Below are 17109 nucleotides of genomic sequence, written 5' to 3'. Positions count from 1 at the left end.
AACGACGATGATTATATAAAATTGATAACGTAGCCACTTGATAAAATGGATGCGCGCGATAATATCAAAATAGAGGAGATTTAAAACTGAAATAAAATCACTGGCGACACACCTATAATACTTCTCTTGTTCCCTCGTTTCAAATAATCATCTTTCAACGTATAAACGTTGATATTAAGCAATATCATCTCTCAGCATAAATGCGGAAGATTGTAAATATTATACCTTAAGATATTATATGAAAAAAGATACGCAAGACAGTATCTCGTATCCAACTACTTTTTCATCTACTAAAAGTGGTTTACAAAATCTCAAAAAATCCACAAGCATATTTTCAAGTTTGTAAAACAAATATTTATACTTCATTTTGAAAAGAAATATATAATTTAATTACCAAAGATTAATTTAGTAAACAAATTATTTGACTTAATTATATACAAAAACTATATACAAACTTAACTATATACCAAACAAATTATTCCAAAGCTTTCTAATTTAAATATAAAATTTTGAAAAAATTGAAAAAAGCAAAAATTTTTCAAAAGATATATGATATATTATTTAAACACATAAATATAAACAATTTTCAATAAAGAGCAAATAGGAAAAAAATGAGTATCACAAAATGTAAATTTTTTTATTTTGCAAATATATTCTTGAAAAAGGTCAACGTTATCTTACTCGCATGTAATGCTAACGCCTTAATTCTATTCTCCAAGTTCACTGTCTATCCATAGAAGTTTTTTAAAATTTTAAAGATAATTAAGTTCTGCTACATTTCTCTTTTTTTCAAAATAAAGTACAAATATTTATTCTGAAAATCATAAAATATATCTATAAACTTTTAAAATTTTTTTAGAAATATTTTTTTCCGAACGTGTATAATAACTGATATTATCACTTACAGACTGATAAATCCTTTTTATGTTCGTTCTTTTGACTCTCTTATTACACATTTGCTTTGAAAAATTCAAATTTATATAAATTTTTTGAATCACTTTAAATAAATAAAAAATAATTAGAATATCCACAATGGATAGCTTCAGAGTTAAATTAATTATTAAAACTGATGCAGACACAGACAGAAAAATGTTTACTTTACTGCTATGAAAAGCATTACTTATACTTATGACTGACGATAAAGTTGCGGATATATAAACTTATTTATAAAATTACTTAAAATAAATGATACTTACTTAATTCAAGTACATTTTTTTACGTGTACACAGAAGTTTATTTTAAGTAAATCTTGGTTGAAATAAATAATGAGTGTATTTTAAGACTATTTATCAAGGAGATATTTTTCGCGAAGATAATCGTTACTTAAAAGAAAAAAAAAACTGAAAAAAAATGAAACTGCTTTTCTTAGCATGAGAATAAATTTTTCTGCTTACAACAAGATTGATCCAGTGCCTCCTACAATAACATAACACCAGGTATATTTCATTACGAACGTTGCATGGAATAAGCGAACAGATGAGACGGATATAAGAAGAGGCGGCACTATCCGTGATACTTCCATCCTCGCACCAAAGGCGAACGCATAATACGGTGCATTAACAGCGAGCGTTTACGTAAGACCACGAGATGCGCACCAACGAGATCCGCCGCCACAGTGCGTCCTCGTTTTTAACAATCCCCTCGCTATCCATCGTCAAGATCTGATACTTTTTAGTCGCGTCTACGCCGCGGCGTCTACATATACGCGTTAGCCTCGTTAAATGACAAACAATCGAGTAACGAGTGCGGAATATTAATGGCACACGCTGTGCTTTTTTTTACGTATTACGAGTTACAGCCCGAGTTGTAATCGCTGTTTTTATTGCGTCGGTCGCAAATATCACCCACGGGGGGAGGGAGGAGTATCGAGATCTGAACGAACTCCGTGTCCCTGCAACGCGTTGCACCTGACATTCGCGGGTGAGAGAAAGAAACCGGGGGAGACGCTGAAATTGTGCGGCCTCGTGTGCCACCGTTATTAATCGGCGAGTAAAGCTTGTTTAAACCGATACCCGCAGCTCTATCAGTCGACTCGAACATTATACTCCATTGTCCGCGCTTTGCATTTATCGATGACGCACGTGATTCCAGGTCTCATTTGCGATTTACGAGCGGGCGAATATTTGGAACTGAATTCGTGATATAGGGCGAACGTATACAAGTATATAATACGTTGTACACTCTGTGTTACACAGGAGTGCGCGGTTGCTGTTGAATCGCCGATCTGACGATTGCACTCGTGCGAGCGCGGTGTCAAATAAAGCGCTCGAATAAAAAAAAAAAAAAAAAAAAAAAAACAGTACCCGGGAGAATATTAATCATGTTGATCGCGTTTGTCAATTGATATCGCGACTACGTCGAGCAGTCGGACATTTGCCGCGAATATTCGTATACCTGTACGGATGTCGATTAAACAGCAACGGCAGGGCGTTATATTGAAAGTGGCCCGTGCATCACGTCACAGTAATGAGTATATATGTGATTTGCGGCCCGCCGTTTGTCATCCCTCCCTTTTCCTCCGATTCGGCTGGTTAAACCGTAGCGGTGAATTAAATTCAGACGGTATACAGTTTGGCTGCATGTGTGCATCGATTCGACGCGTAATCGTTTGATGCAACATTCATGAAGCCGACGAATGATAAACAAATGCTGAGGTTACATGCTGCAACGTCTCCGAAACTTGACCACACGTTTTACTCCGTTAATATTATTCGTACCTTCAGGGTACCATTACATTTGTCCGATTTTGTCGTACGACGAGTTTGTCGGACGTAGCGATTGGTTGCCGATAAGTAGTCAAGTGGGGAGACTTTTGTCGGACCGTACTATATATATTTTTGTCGTACTAAAGTCGAGCAGTGATGAACTTCATACGACAAAATTGTAAAGAAAATACGGGCAAAGAGCAGAAAGAAATGAAAAGTGAGGCTACTTTGGATTTATATATTATAGCTGATATTGATATAAATAAAATTATATGTATAATAGCACAAACTATGCGAAGAAGATTATTAGTGGCGGCAGTAATATCATTATTTAAAAGAAAAAGAAAATATAAAAAAAAAATGTTGGATATCTGATTTTATAAGTCAACGTAAAATAAAAGGTGCTTTTAATGTAACAGTTCCAGAATTATTAAGAGATTCTAACTCATTTAGAAATTACTGTCGAATGAGTAGAGAACAATTTCTATGTATGTACATACATATCATATGACGGGTACGACCGTCGAAAGTGGTCGAAAGTTTGGCTGCATACGACAAAAATATAGTACGGTCCGACAAAAGTCTCCCCACTTGGCTACTTATCGGCAGCCAATCGCTATGTCCAACAAACTCCTCGTACGACAAAATCGGACAAATGTAATGGTACCCTCACTCTTTCCTCTTAATCCGAGAACGATTATCCGACCGAGCGACTCTTTTACACCTCAACGTCGGAAAAATGAAGCTCACGTTACAGAAAATTCTTTTACTCCCTCAAAATCCATATCTGCGTTTTATTCGACGATTCCGAGACCCTATGTGTACAATTATGCCTCATATATTTATTAATATTCATTTGTTAAAACTTCCTGAGGTGTAGAAATCACTCCAGGTAATCGTTACGTCATTTACGTCATTTATACCGCAAAAATTAGAAAAAAAGGAGTATAAGTGAAAATAACTATCCACAACCATTTTGTTATGTACTCTCTAAATTTCCTAGAGTGAAACATTACTCTAAAAGAGTGAAAATTGAACTTGTGCAATGTTCGAGTGATTTGTCACTCTAATTAGAGTAAAAATTCACTCTATAAGAGTTACTCTAATTAGAGATAAATAATTCGAACAATGCACAAGTTCAATTTTCACTCTTTTAGAGTAATGTTTCACTCTAGAAAATTTAGAGAGTACCTTTATGTTATATTAGCATTGCATTGTTCGGTTCTCCTCTGTTAATATTAATGAAACCATTGTTGAATTGATTGATTTCTCAATATAGTAAGTAGCGCGATCCTGTATTACGACCTACGTAAAATGATTACTGCAGAGCGTGTGAAAAGCTCAGTGGTTATTTCATTATATATATATATATATATATATATATATATATATATTTATTTATTTATATATATATAAATATTTATTTATTTATTTATTTATATATATATATATTTTTTTTTTTATAATATAAAAATTTACGGATAATGAAGGATAGATAAGATAACAAAATAATGCTTAACTCTTATATTCTTTAACTAGCTTGATATCTTGTATATCCCATACATAAATAACCATGTACTCCTATCCTATAGAATATATGGCAAAACTGCAATCACTTTACAAAATTAAAAAATATACATATATTATATATTTTTAATCTTTCTATAATAACAGACGGTATAAAATTTAAGCTGGTAATGTCTTTATATTTTTACATGAAAAAAAAAAATTTTATATCATATTTTTAACGTTATTAATGTTTATATTTTTAATGTTATTAATGTTTATTCTTATTTTTATTAAAATACTTTATATATTAATTTTTATATCATATTTATATAATAAACAAATATAATAAAAATAAATCATTTTTAATAATTCTACAAGAGCAAACACAATATTAAATGAATTTATATGATAGCGATTTAAGTTTTAAATTGCTATAAAATGGATATTATATGTATTTCTCTTTTTTTCTAATAATTCTCTAAAAATTCTTTACAAACCTTTAAATGTATAATCTCAATAAAAATTCGCAATATATAAAAGTATCTTATTACCTGTTTCTTTGTTTTTTAAAAGTATTGTTATAATAAATTGTTTGATGCTTTTCTTGCTTGTTTAATACTTCTTCGTCCTTCTAACTTACTTTTTCTCACAAACCTTCTCACTACAAAATGTTGATTAAGTTTATACATAATGTCTTTATATATCAATAAATTATCGAATAATAATATAAATGCAATAACAATTATTTCTAATCGAGCTATAAAAATTATCCCACGTAATTATTTACGTAAAAAACTGTGGTGACTATTCCCAAGTTATGTAAAATTATAAACCAACTGTAATAATAATAATAATAATAATAATAGTAGTAGTAGTAGTAGTAGTAGTAGTAGTAGTAATAGTAGTAGTAGTAGTAGTAATAATTTTAGAGAAAACAATTTTAATAAAATTGTAACTGACATTATTAATATTAATATTAATTATGTGTAAGAAATAAATATTGATCCAGGTTACTTTTCTAAATGCATTTCATATTTCAAGCAAATTTAATTTCTATTATAGGTCTCTAAAAATAATGATCGTCCATTATTTTACGAGCCGAATCCGATAGCTTTCACCGAAAGCTCGAGAAACGCTTAGGTATCGTTATTCAAATGTAACCCCCGTAACAATTTTCCGGTTCGCCCTCTCGTATTTTTTTGCTCTCCATCGAGTTGGAATCGATAAAAACGTCCTATTTCTTACGCGCACGCGAAAAATGTTGGACGGCCGCCCTTGAATTCCTTGAAGCATACGCCGGGGAGGAAGGGGGTAAAAGAGCGGAAGGGAGGAAGAAAATATTTTTCAATTATCCTCGCAAAACGTTTCCGTTCGTAAATCCGAACGGAACCATCGACGCCGAAGGAATCGACGCAGCTCTTTATCCGGATTACCGGCAAGAAACAAATTTTACCGACGTCAGCCCGTCCGATCGCCCAGGCCGTCGCCATTGCTATCGAGCAGCGGCGTATTGCGGTAAATCTCCGCTTCGCGGTCTTCAGGGTTAATAAAACAAGCTTTTGCTACCGAGATCCCGGAGCTCTCGGTAAATTGTCGATTTTCACCGCGGAGTGTAAACGAGAAATCGAAGTAGGTTATTCGAGAGAGAATGGGGCGAGAAAAAGACACAAAAGGAGCAACAGAAATGCGCAAAAGCTTCCCCGAGAGGGGAAAGTTCGCGAGAGAATTGAAAGTTTAATATTGCATAGATACTTGATGAAGATACTAACATCTTGACATTTTGCGTTATATATAAAATAACGTTTCCTAAATCATTTAACAAACCCCCGTATTAACGCTTTTAATATTAAGAGCGCGTCAACTTTTCACCACGGCGTTTATAAGAAATTAGTTGTAGAACAGCGACTTTAAATCTTGTTGAATCGCACACGTGAGAGTTGCACTTTGCTTCCCTTATATTTTTGCGCTGCTGTTTGACGGTTCAGCTTCACTAACGCTGACTGATATACGGCATGGGGGAGGAGAAGGGAGTATAAGATAAGTAACAGTTTTCACGACGGCACATATCTAAACCCTTTGGACCGCAAATCATCGGCGATTATACGAGAGAAATGTGACAGTGGGGCGGGGGAAGGGGGAGGGAGGGACGAACGAAAAGGCGAGAAAACAAACTGCGGAACGGGGAAGGCAAAAGACTATCGCGTGGCGATAGAGGACGACCAGAAGGAAAGATATAAATCGGCCATCTCGGGTCTTACCTTCTGGCAAACGTTATCAAAATTGAATTTCCGAATATGGAAGAAGGGCCGCGCAGCGTCTGCGGATTCCTCCGCCACGGCTGGCGCCTTCGTTATTTATGTCCGCGACGTACGGCCCGCCAGAACCATTGTCGATATACAATAGAAATTTGTTCGCGCGACGTGTCGGGCAACTTGAGGAGCGCGAGGACTCGTCTCTTCGAGACTTTTACCGAGATTTTCAAGAAATCGCGGAAACTGCCTTGGATCTACGGTGAGTTTCACGTGAGGAAAAGAAACGGGAGAGGAGAAAAGTAGAGGAGGATGTCCACACATCGGAGGTCAGATTGATTGCTCTTTTATCCCTCACTGACTCAAGGACGAACTACAGATCTCGCTGGAAGGGTCGCGTTTCGTGACTTGTGATCGAATTCTATCCTACCCTCGGGGTCTGATTTTGTTCGCTTCATCCTCTTTCCGGCTGTTAATAGCGCTAATGTGAAATTTAAGTCATTACGTTTGTTCTTCATCACAATATGTGATAAAGAAAGAAAATGTTTTATTGTGTTACGTTCTTTTTTTTTTTCGTGCACATATTTGGACTTAAGTAGAAAAAAAGCAGTTAAGCATGTGAAATAAATTGTTATAAATACATTATCGTTAAATCTAATTTATAGACAGAGCTAAATTTAATTATCTTTAAAGACAAAAATATTTATTTTTGAAAAGAATATTTATATGTACATAAAATTTGATTATATAAAAAAATCTTATAACAATTTATATGTAGAGAGAAAAAGATAATATTATATTATGGCTCTTGTAAATATAATTGCCACTCATAATATCTCTATTATTATGGAATTACTAAATTGTTTTTTCAAACAATACCATTTTTTTAAATAATAACAGAGTTTCTGAAATTTTAAATAAAGTCCATTTAAGGAAATCAGCCACACCGGATGTACATATAATATTAGTTATAAATTACAAAATCGGCATATATTACAAATTTACAATCTGTCTAGTTAGACTGGAATCATTTTTCCACTTGGTTGGTTATAATATCAACGTTTGATACAATATTATAATAATTGCCGGAATAACGTGCGAATAAAAACAGTCTCTCTCATAATAACTATATTTAAATAAAATTATTCACACAGATTCTTCTAATAAAATGAAAAAAAAAAAAAACTATATCTGTGAGCCAAAGGAACGATTATCTAACTTTCCCTGAAAGATTCATAGCCAATATTACAGTCTATTGTGTATTCTATGAAACCAACAGAATGACCTATAATGAAAATAGAAAACAAGATCAGACCAAAAAAGTAATCTCTATATGTGGAGGAAAGGGGCTTAAAATTGAGTTGGGGCTATTTATTTAGTTAAATTACAGAAAAATAAACAGATCTTTTTATTTAATCTAATTATATTTAAGAAAAAGGTAAATAAAATTAATTGAATATTCTGACATTTTTTATGAACAATGTTTTAAAAAAATGACTTATCATACTCATGTATATATATCAATTAAGTATTTAATTTATTTTTACGTTAATAGGTATAATTTTTATGAGAAATATAACAAAGAGGTAAATACTTGAATAATAAGTGATTACAGCTTGACAAAAAGTTAAAATATTATGTTAATATTATATCTACACTTTTAAATTTACATTCCAAATAATATAAAGTTTAACTAGGTTTTAAAAACTCTTCAAGATGTCTTATAATCCAATTTTGAACTTTTTGTTGTCTGGGAATATTGTCAATAGTATAGATTATAGAAATAATACCAAAAATTGATATCAATAAAATTACATCAATGAGTTGTAAATGCCTAACGGTCTGCATCGAATCTTAGTGATGGATATAATTCTTTTTATTAAATTTAGTTTTCTTAGCTTTATTTTAAACTGCGCGCCGACAGGATTCGTCAGACTTAAGACACAGTAACTAAGCTAAATTTCGACACTCAAGAGCATCCCCCTTTCCTACCTTCCCCGAAAAACTGTAAATTAATTCATTGTTTAAATAAAATTATACTTGCACATAATTTATTTAATAGTATTTTTATTTATTTTCACCGTACGAGTATCATTAAATAAAAGAGAGTTTCAATGACACTTCTGTTATTATTAATTATAACTTAAAATAATTTATAAAAAATAATTAATAATTTTCGTAACTGCTTTCTCTTGTATTTTGTAAGTAAGACTAAACATCGTTCGGATAAAAACCGACATTTTTACAGTTTAAGTATATCTTTTAATTAGAAGTTTACAAGTTTTACTTTTCACAGTTCAAATATTGTTTTTTAATTAGAAGATTTTACTTTTGAGTAGTAAAATGTTGTAACAATAAATAGACTTTTTAAGAATTGGGGAAAAATTAAATACAATACTTTGTAATATAATTTATATTTTCAATAAAGCATTTAAGATCGGATTGTCAATATGTATGGAACATTGTCAGTAACTGAGTCATGTACTTTATATACATTGTAAGCTTCCTTGGGAGCCAATTAATATTTAAGATCGCACAAAAACTGATTGGTTTGAATCGAATTTCCATTATTAATGCGATTTTACTCTCAATTCATTATATTAATAACTAATTTTAAAAGTAACCATTCGAGCTTCCTCCATATCCAGAATTTACGACTGATCAAATGTGGGGAAACGCTCTTCTAAGATCAAACATTCCGCATTCCCATCTAACTTGGATTCCCTTCTGCTGCAACCCGATTCTCTTACGGTCGTTAATGACGTAAAACGATTGGGTATTGGAGATCGTTTCGCAAAAGTGTCGTAATTAGAGAAACGTGCCGCAGCGATCTGGAAACCTTGGAACTTTTTTTTTACACGTTATCGCCGGGATTACTCGGCGGATTCCACCGTGAAATTTCATCTCTCTTACCTTTCTTCTTAAAATACTCGTTCTAGTTTCCTTTAAAGCACTACTTTTTTAAGTACCGCTCACATTCAATCTTATGACGATACAAATCACAATAAAAAATGTATTAAATGCATTGAATATATATCTATACGTATAATATAATTCTGTCAAAAGCAGGATTCCATTTTGCCACGATAAATTTTTTAATAAAATAACCGCGAGAATTAGATATTCATAACGCTACATTGGCCAAGCGTTGTTGCATTTAACGAGACTGTGTAATTCTATTAAAAGCGTGGCTTTTGCATGCTAATTGAATGCGTTTAGCGGCAAAGCATCCGGCTGTTGCTGAATGAATCAATTAATTAAATTATCGGCAACAATAAGCAATGCGTATCAAACTTTCTTTAATATATTTACATCAGTACAGCCGTAGGATCGTAAGAAAGTAGGACATCCGAAAGCAATTTCCTTCGACAACACGAGTCGTTTCGAATATTTTAAAAGTTCTAATTTCACTAGAGAGATATCGCTTGATACCAAAATTGTCAAGCAGCGGGGGCTTAAGGATGCTCAAGATAAATATAAAATATTACATCTCGATATATCGATGCTTTTCAATTAAACTGACAATGAGAGGAAAAGTCATACGACAATCGAATTTGAAGGAGATTTCGTTAAATAAGTCAAAGCACTTTTCGTTTTACTGAAACTGGTCAACGGAAGCAAACGGTAAAAGTTTTCTGCTCTAGCGATAGCAATAAGGAAACATTAAATACATAATTAGTGCACAACAGCGACTTGCGTCACGACCGACGAGAAATTGCGGTCGGAGACAGGGTACAATCAAATCTCGACGAAAGTGACGATTTGCTACATTTTTGCGACCATCATCGCAAAGTGCCATCTCACTACGTGAAGACCACGTCGGCAACGAAGGCAAGGTGGGCATAACCGGGAATTATTACAACAGTCGACAGAACGCTCGCTACTCACTGCTTGACGGAAGCAGCGAGAACTTAGGTCGACCAAGCCAAACAGCCAGCTAGCCATCCAAACCAGCAGAAGCGGTGGACGGACACCCACGCGTATAATTTTACGTTCGCTCTGAAGTTACAGACGAGATAGTCTCGTCGCTCTTGGCTATTATTCGTAAATCACGTTGAAAGCAAGAACATAGCGAGAGATGATAGAGATAGAAGGGTAGAATAATGTTAAGAGAATCTCAACTCGTAAAAGGAGAATAACGCGGATTTGTCGGGAATACGTTTCGGAGCTTCAAATCAACAATTTTTTCACCCTTGGTAAACAGAAAGGCATTACATGAGGCTTTAATACCGCTTTAACGCTTTTACTACAAATATATTCGATTGAAAAAACGATAGATAAAACGGACCCCAATTTGGGTCTCCGAAGTGGCAAGTAAAAACGTTAAGTTTTTTCGTAATTTTTTAAACTGCTAAATCTGATCTAAAAGATTTTTAATTAAGATCAAGGATATGAAGCTATTAAAAATCTTGTATTCTGTAAATTATTATTGCTTATAAATGTATTAATTTGTGTTTTCTTGCTTATATCTTTAAGATATAACCCTACATGTTTAAAACAAACACGTGTTAAAAACATAGTTTTTAAAAAATATATTCAACATCGATTTTAGGGAAATAATATTCGTACATTGAAAAAAAAGTCTTGTTGAACTAATTGGAAGTGTGGTAAGTTCAACCATAATACTTGTAGGTTCAACCAGAATCTGGTTGAACATACCACATTTCTATTTAGTTCAACAAGACTCTTTTATCTGTATATGTTTATTTTTGTATATAATATTTATTTGTCATAAAAATATTATGAAAAGAATTTCATAAATATTATAGAATATAAATTATATTATTTAAATATAATATAATATTATACTAATCAAAACAATATTCAGAACATATACATAATTGTATATAACATAAAGTTTATATAAAAAGATTTGTATATTACATATTTATTCTGTATATTATATTACACTTAAAACATGTTTAAAAAAACATTTTCTTACTGTTTTTGAAAGAAAGATGTTTACCAACATTATTTTGTAATAGTTTTGTATACATATTATATGTATATTTAATTGCTTCATATGCTGATTTCAATACTTTTCTAACAAATTAAAATTTGTTAAAGATCAGATTTAAAATTAGTAGCTCAAAAACTAAAAAAATAATATTTATTACATGCTACTCCAAAAACAAAATCGGCCTATTTTATTCACCCTCCCCTTTCTCTCTCTCTACATAATATACGTAGAAAATAACACGAATATTTAAAAGTTAATAATGTCATGTGTACGTTATAAGTACGCTTGTTTCGCAGCATAAGAGATTAAATACATTGTCGATATAATTTATAGAAGTTTCCTAGAATTGGCACAATCTTCTCATTATTAATGTGTTAATAGTACAAACTTAATCACTAATTGAACTGCTTCGCGATCGATAGAACGGAACCCGGATGACAAGTGTAGATACTGTAAATAATCTATGCCAGCATGTTTCGATATTGAAACAAGCAGTTACACATGTACTTAATAGCCATGGCAAACGATACAGATACTGGAACTAAAATCTTAATCTCTCTTCGGAATTTAATTACCGCTTTAAGGGACGTGATTACACTTCGACGACTGCGATTCGTACAGGGCTTGTCGCCTTTCTCATTTTCGAGGCATTTTTCGATACTTTCGCGAGTTTCGTGAGTTGCGCGAGTGTTAATAAACGTTATTTTTTTTATACTGAAAAAAAAAAAAGAGTTTGATAATAGCTACCAAATATTGAATAAAATAACGCCACTTAAATTTGGTCAATATATCAAAAAATTATTTTAATTTTAATTTTCTAAGTATATTTAGTAAATATAAGTAACAAAATTTAATAATTATCTTTTTTAAACGTGTCGAGAATTAAAACGTCACGAAAAATTCCACGAAATTAAACATCGTCCTTTTGCTTCTTGTCTACACTTAAAAAAAAAGTTTGATAATAATAAAGTTTTGATGAAATAATTGCAAGTAAATCATACTTGATTAATATATATATACACATATATATATATATATATATATATATATATATATATAATCAAACATTTAATAATATTTAGTAATTATATTAAATCAATCGATTATTAAACGGTAACCCCGAATGGTTAACTAAATATTACTAAACGTTTAATTGGTTATATTAACTGAAAATTTTATTAAAATTTAATTTCGTCAAAATTTAGTAGCTGTCATCTAGACACTATGCGTGTGTTTATTGTGTGATTATTCTTATTAAACACTTTTTCAATATAGTATATAGTAAATTTCGGTGTAATATATTTCAGGTGGTAATCATTGAGCATTTTACCTCTGTGTCAAAGATTTAGGCCACGGTCTGATTCACGCTCAAAGCACTATTGGCATCATCCCATCTTTATCGTTCTATCTTAGTAAACAAAGATAGAATGATGCCAATAACGCTTTAAACATGAATCAGCCCTTAGAGCTCGATTTATCCAGAAACACCAGATTTCAATTGGTCGCCATCTCTCGAAAGATAATGGCAAATCACCCAGAGTATCTTTACCGAGAGACAGACATCATGGAACACGCATGAACATGCATCAAATAAAGACCACAATTTTTAATCCTGAAAAATCAACTTAAAAAAAGAGAAAAAAAGGTTACCGGCGAAATAGTAAGTTTTTTGCAAAAATAAAAAAATAATATACTCGTGAGAGACTTCTGTGTAATTGCGCTCGCCTTGCGACGTCGCGCACCGGCTGTCTCCTCGGATAATCGAGGTTTCCATCGAAAGAAAACACGAATTTTTCGTGCTCATAACAACGCGGTCAACATCATTAACCGCGCTTCTTGGATTATTTCTAACGAGCAAAATTTGAACTCGAATAAATTGAATAAGCTTCAATTTAAACGAGTTTATCGCGAAAGAAATTTTACTCGTCAGTTACAGTTCGACTGTGCTCAGGGAAAGAAATACGAATGGCTCTCAAGATAAACATTTTTCTCCAACTTTTTTATGTTAAAACCTTTATATTTTTCGAATAGAAATTCCGACGTAAATTATGAGTAGCGTTTTCCACGTATCTCGGTATGTTATCTAAGTAAATGATTGTGTCATTGAAATTGCGACCAAACGTTCCACCGTAAGCTTTTTCGTGAACCTGGAGCCGGATTTCGAGCATAAGCGACTCTATCGATTCAATGTCACTTCTTTCCTCCTCTCTCTTTCTCTTTCTCTCTCACTCGCTCGCTATCCCTAATACAGGGATCCTTTAAACTTGAAAGAAATTTTAAGTTAAAAACAAACTTAATTCTCCGGTAAAAGCAGTTTTTATATAGGCGGTAAATTAATACGCGACGCTCTGCGTGTTCCTTGAATTGCTGTCAAGCTTAACAATCCACTTAAACGAACAGCAAGCTTCTAATGAAATCAATTCTTGTAAGGAAATAGTTCGGAATTGGGAGGGGACAATAAATTAATCTACGCTTAATCTCGGCCCAACCACACCCTCGGATTACTCTCTTTAAGAACGCCTCCGGCCGGAGTTTCACGATCCACTTAAGTCCGTAACAAACTCGTGATAGAAAAAAATTAATTCGACTAACTGTACGGCTGCCTGACGGTCTGAGAGCCATTCACTGAGCGTGAACTGGCAGATATAAAATGCGATCCGTCACGAAAACTTAATTAATCGACATATTAAGTTAAATCGTTGTACGAGAACATTTAACCCTACATTCACCTATTTGTAAATGTATATGCCAGATTGAAAAAAATATTTGTTGCTACATATATCGCGACGATGACAGCGAATCGAATCACTTTATCGTCAATTTTTTGCATCTTACAAACGAACTTTTTGGTGAAACAACCACAAATCTGGGGCAATTTTTAATTTTTCTCGTGTCGTGTAGATTAATCGTATCTATTGCTAACGCGTCTATTACTGCTCACCTGCCAACGAGACGACAAATTTTGGCAGACTATAAAGAATACAGATATTAAAAGGTACCTGCACCCAATATGCCCACCTAAGCTTTGAGGATTTTTCTAATTTTGGATAAATTCAATTGGAAATTGAAAAAGAGTCAGATTTAATATAGGAATATTTTCAATTATTTATAAAATATAGTAAAAATTTAAAAAAGGTAGTACTGGAGGTCATGTTGATTACATATATGTACCCCTCAATAAGGTATAGTTATATATTTTCTACTTTTTCATAAATATAATACTTTTGAAAGAATACAAAATAAAAAATCAATGTTTATTTAAGCATTTATTAATATACAGAAAAAATTACACATACAAATATTTATTAAATATGAAACTGTGATTATTTACCACGAGGCATTATCTTAATTTTTACTTATCAAAAAGCTCCTTCTCCAGCTAACTGGAGAAAGACAAGAAATACTAATCAAAAGCTAAACACTAAATAAAAAACAAAATCTTAACTTTTGTGTGATAATAAGATATACTGTGTTTCCAGTAGTGTCCTGTTCACAATAGTTCCACCATGCAAAGAGTTTTCTTTCTTCAATTATAAACAAGATGTTTTAATTTAAAAAGGTAAAATAAATATAGTATTGAAAAGCAAGAGATACAGTAATATAAATTACAGATATTTATAATTGTTACATGATAGTTATACAAAGTAAAACTTGCCTTTGAAATTTTAGATTCAGAAAAGCACAATTTGAATAAAATGTGATTACAAGCTGTAGAAAGCAGATATTGACCAGTTAAAAGGATGCTGGACTGCCTCTCAAACTTGATCGGAATCGATAATGTAGGGTCATTCGTGCACATCATTAATGAGATTTCGTATACAATATTTCTTTTATGGATTTGGAAATTTCTTTCCAGAATTAAAGTATATATATTAATATTAATCTGTAAATTGGATTTTATATCGAGAACCAAAAAAGTTTTTTCCATATTATTCTATTTACTTATCGACTTCTTCCGAATCCACACTCACACATACATACGAGATTTTCATAGACAGAAATATATTATACTGAAGCGTCTGGATTTCTAAAAAAATGTGATTTCTAAAAGCACAGAATTGTCCTTTTCTGTAATGCAATGGGTGGGACACGTTTGTTTTGTACGTACTACAAAAGTCTAAAACTTTTATACGCAGCAAATGTTTTCACGAGTCGACCGCAGGAATCGGTCACAAAACTGTAATTTTTTAATTTTTGTTCGTTTTCCATATAAACTTGTGTGAACCACCCTTCGTTATTGTTTATATTTTAATTCTGGAAAAGGATTTTTAATTCTGTGTAATCAACAAAAAGATTTTTTACTAAAACAATAATCGCGTTTAATCGGTAAAACAGACCCATCTCCAGCATCCCCTTAACTGACATAAATACATCGTATCGACTTCCTGAGCGATATATTAGCGTTATCTGTGAAATTCGTTGTGTAACTATTTGAAAATGGGAATAAGCCAAACTGGGTACATGGCCATATTAAATGCAGGTACCTTATTTGGATAGAATTCCTTCGTTTCACAGATCTTATCTGGCACGTGTCGAACGAACCGGCTTGATTTCACCGCTCGAAATTGCAAAAGGAATACGCGGAAACGGATGGATATCATTTTGATAAACCATCTGGCGAGCGATTGCTTTTCATAATGGGACCCGAAAAGCGAAGGCATCATTTTCCGTTCGACCGGAGAACGACGACAGCCTCCGGCGCGCCTTGTTACTTCGCTCAATTTCTATTTTCCTACATCTAAGTGAACATCGAGTCTGTCTCTATCTCCTCAGCCGCGTTTTATCCGCCTCTTCCTCCATAACCGGCGTCCCGCGACCGGCTCGAATAAACAGGCACCGTTCGCCGCGAACTCAAGACAACCTATCCGTTTTATCGAGGCAAATATGCTCAGGATCTGTACGCGTGAATGCCATTTTCTGTCCGCGTCTCCACCTTCACCTCCATCTCCATCTCCTTCTCCTCCTCTTCCTTCCTGCGGATTATCCGTCGTTGCCGCTATGGGGAAAACATAAATCCCAGGGATAGTCCGCGAGAGCACCATGAGCGTTATACCTACATTGCAACTCTTATTACATTCTATATGAGATATATACATATATACTCTGTCGCCACCGAGAGCAGAAATAATCGAAAGCTATTATCCTCATCTAATATTGACTAATACCACTCTCAATTTAACTTAATCAGTTTCCCTAGCGTACAAATTCTAATGGATGGAACTAATACTTTATAAATTTATACCTTTAAAAAGAGATATGAATTGAGTTTAGTAGTTAAGAAGAAAATTAAAATTTTTATTGTTATCGATGAAATCTTTATTAGCTCTTAATTCTCTAGCATATAAAATGCGTGTTTTTGAGCAAAAATCTTAATTGGGGATAAAACTAAAAAATATTGTATAGACTTAGACATTTAGAAAGAGATATAAATTGAGTTTAATAATTCTAAGAAGAAAATTTAAATTCGATTGTCATTGATATAATTAGAACGATAAATTAATTAATTACGTGCTTAAATATTAAACTCAATTTATATCTCTTTCTAAATGCATAAATCTATAAAATGGTAGTTTTATCTCTAAAATTAAAAATTTTGTTCAAAAACATGGGATTTTAGAGAACTAATAATAAGAGCTAAACAATCGAATTAAAATTTTCTTCTTAGAATTATTAAACTCAATCTCTT

At 32.7% G+C, this 17109-nt stretch overlaps 1 protein-coding gene across 15 annotated transcripts in view; it reads right to left on the bottom strand.

Moving 5' to 3' along the window:
• LOC105834238 (cysteine-rich motor neuron 1 protein) overlaps positions 1 to 17109 on the bottom strand; it is a 412714-nt gene that overhangs the window by 324812 nt on the left and 70793 nt on the right. The gene's annotated exons all lie outside the window — the stretch shown is intronic.

This window comes from Monomorium pharaonis, chromosome 3 (genome assembly GCF_013373865.1).
Source record: "Monomorium pharaonis isolate MP-MQ-018 chromosome 3, ASM1337386v2, whole genome shotgun sequence".
NCBI classification, from domain to species: domain Eukaryota; kingdom Metazoa; phylum Arthropoda; class Insecta; order Hymenoptera; family Formicidae; genus Monomorium; species Monomorium pharaonis.
This window is presented reverse-complemented; position numbering and strand designations above follow the sequence as displayed.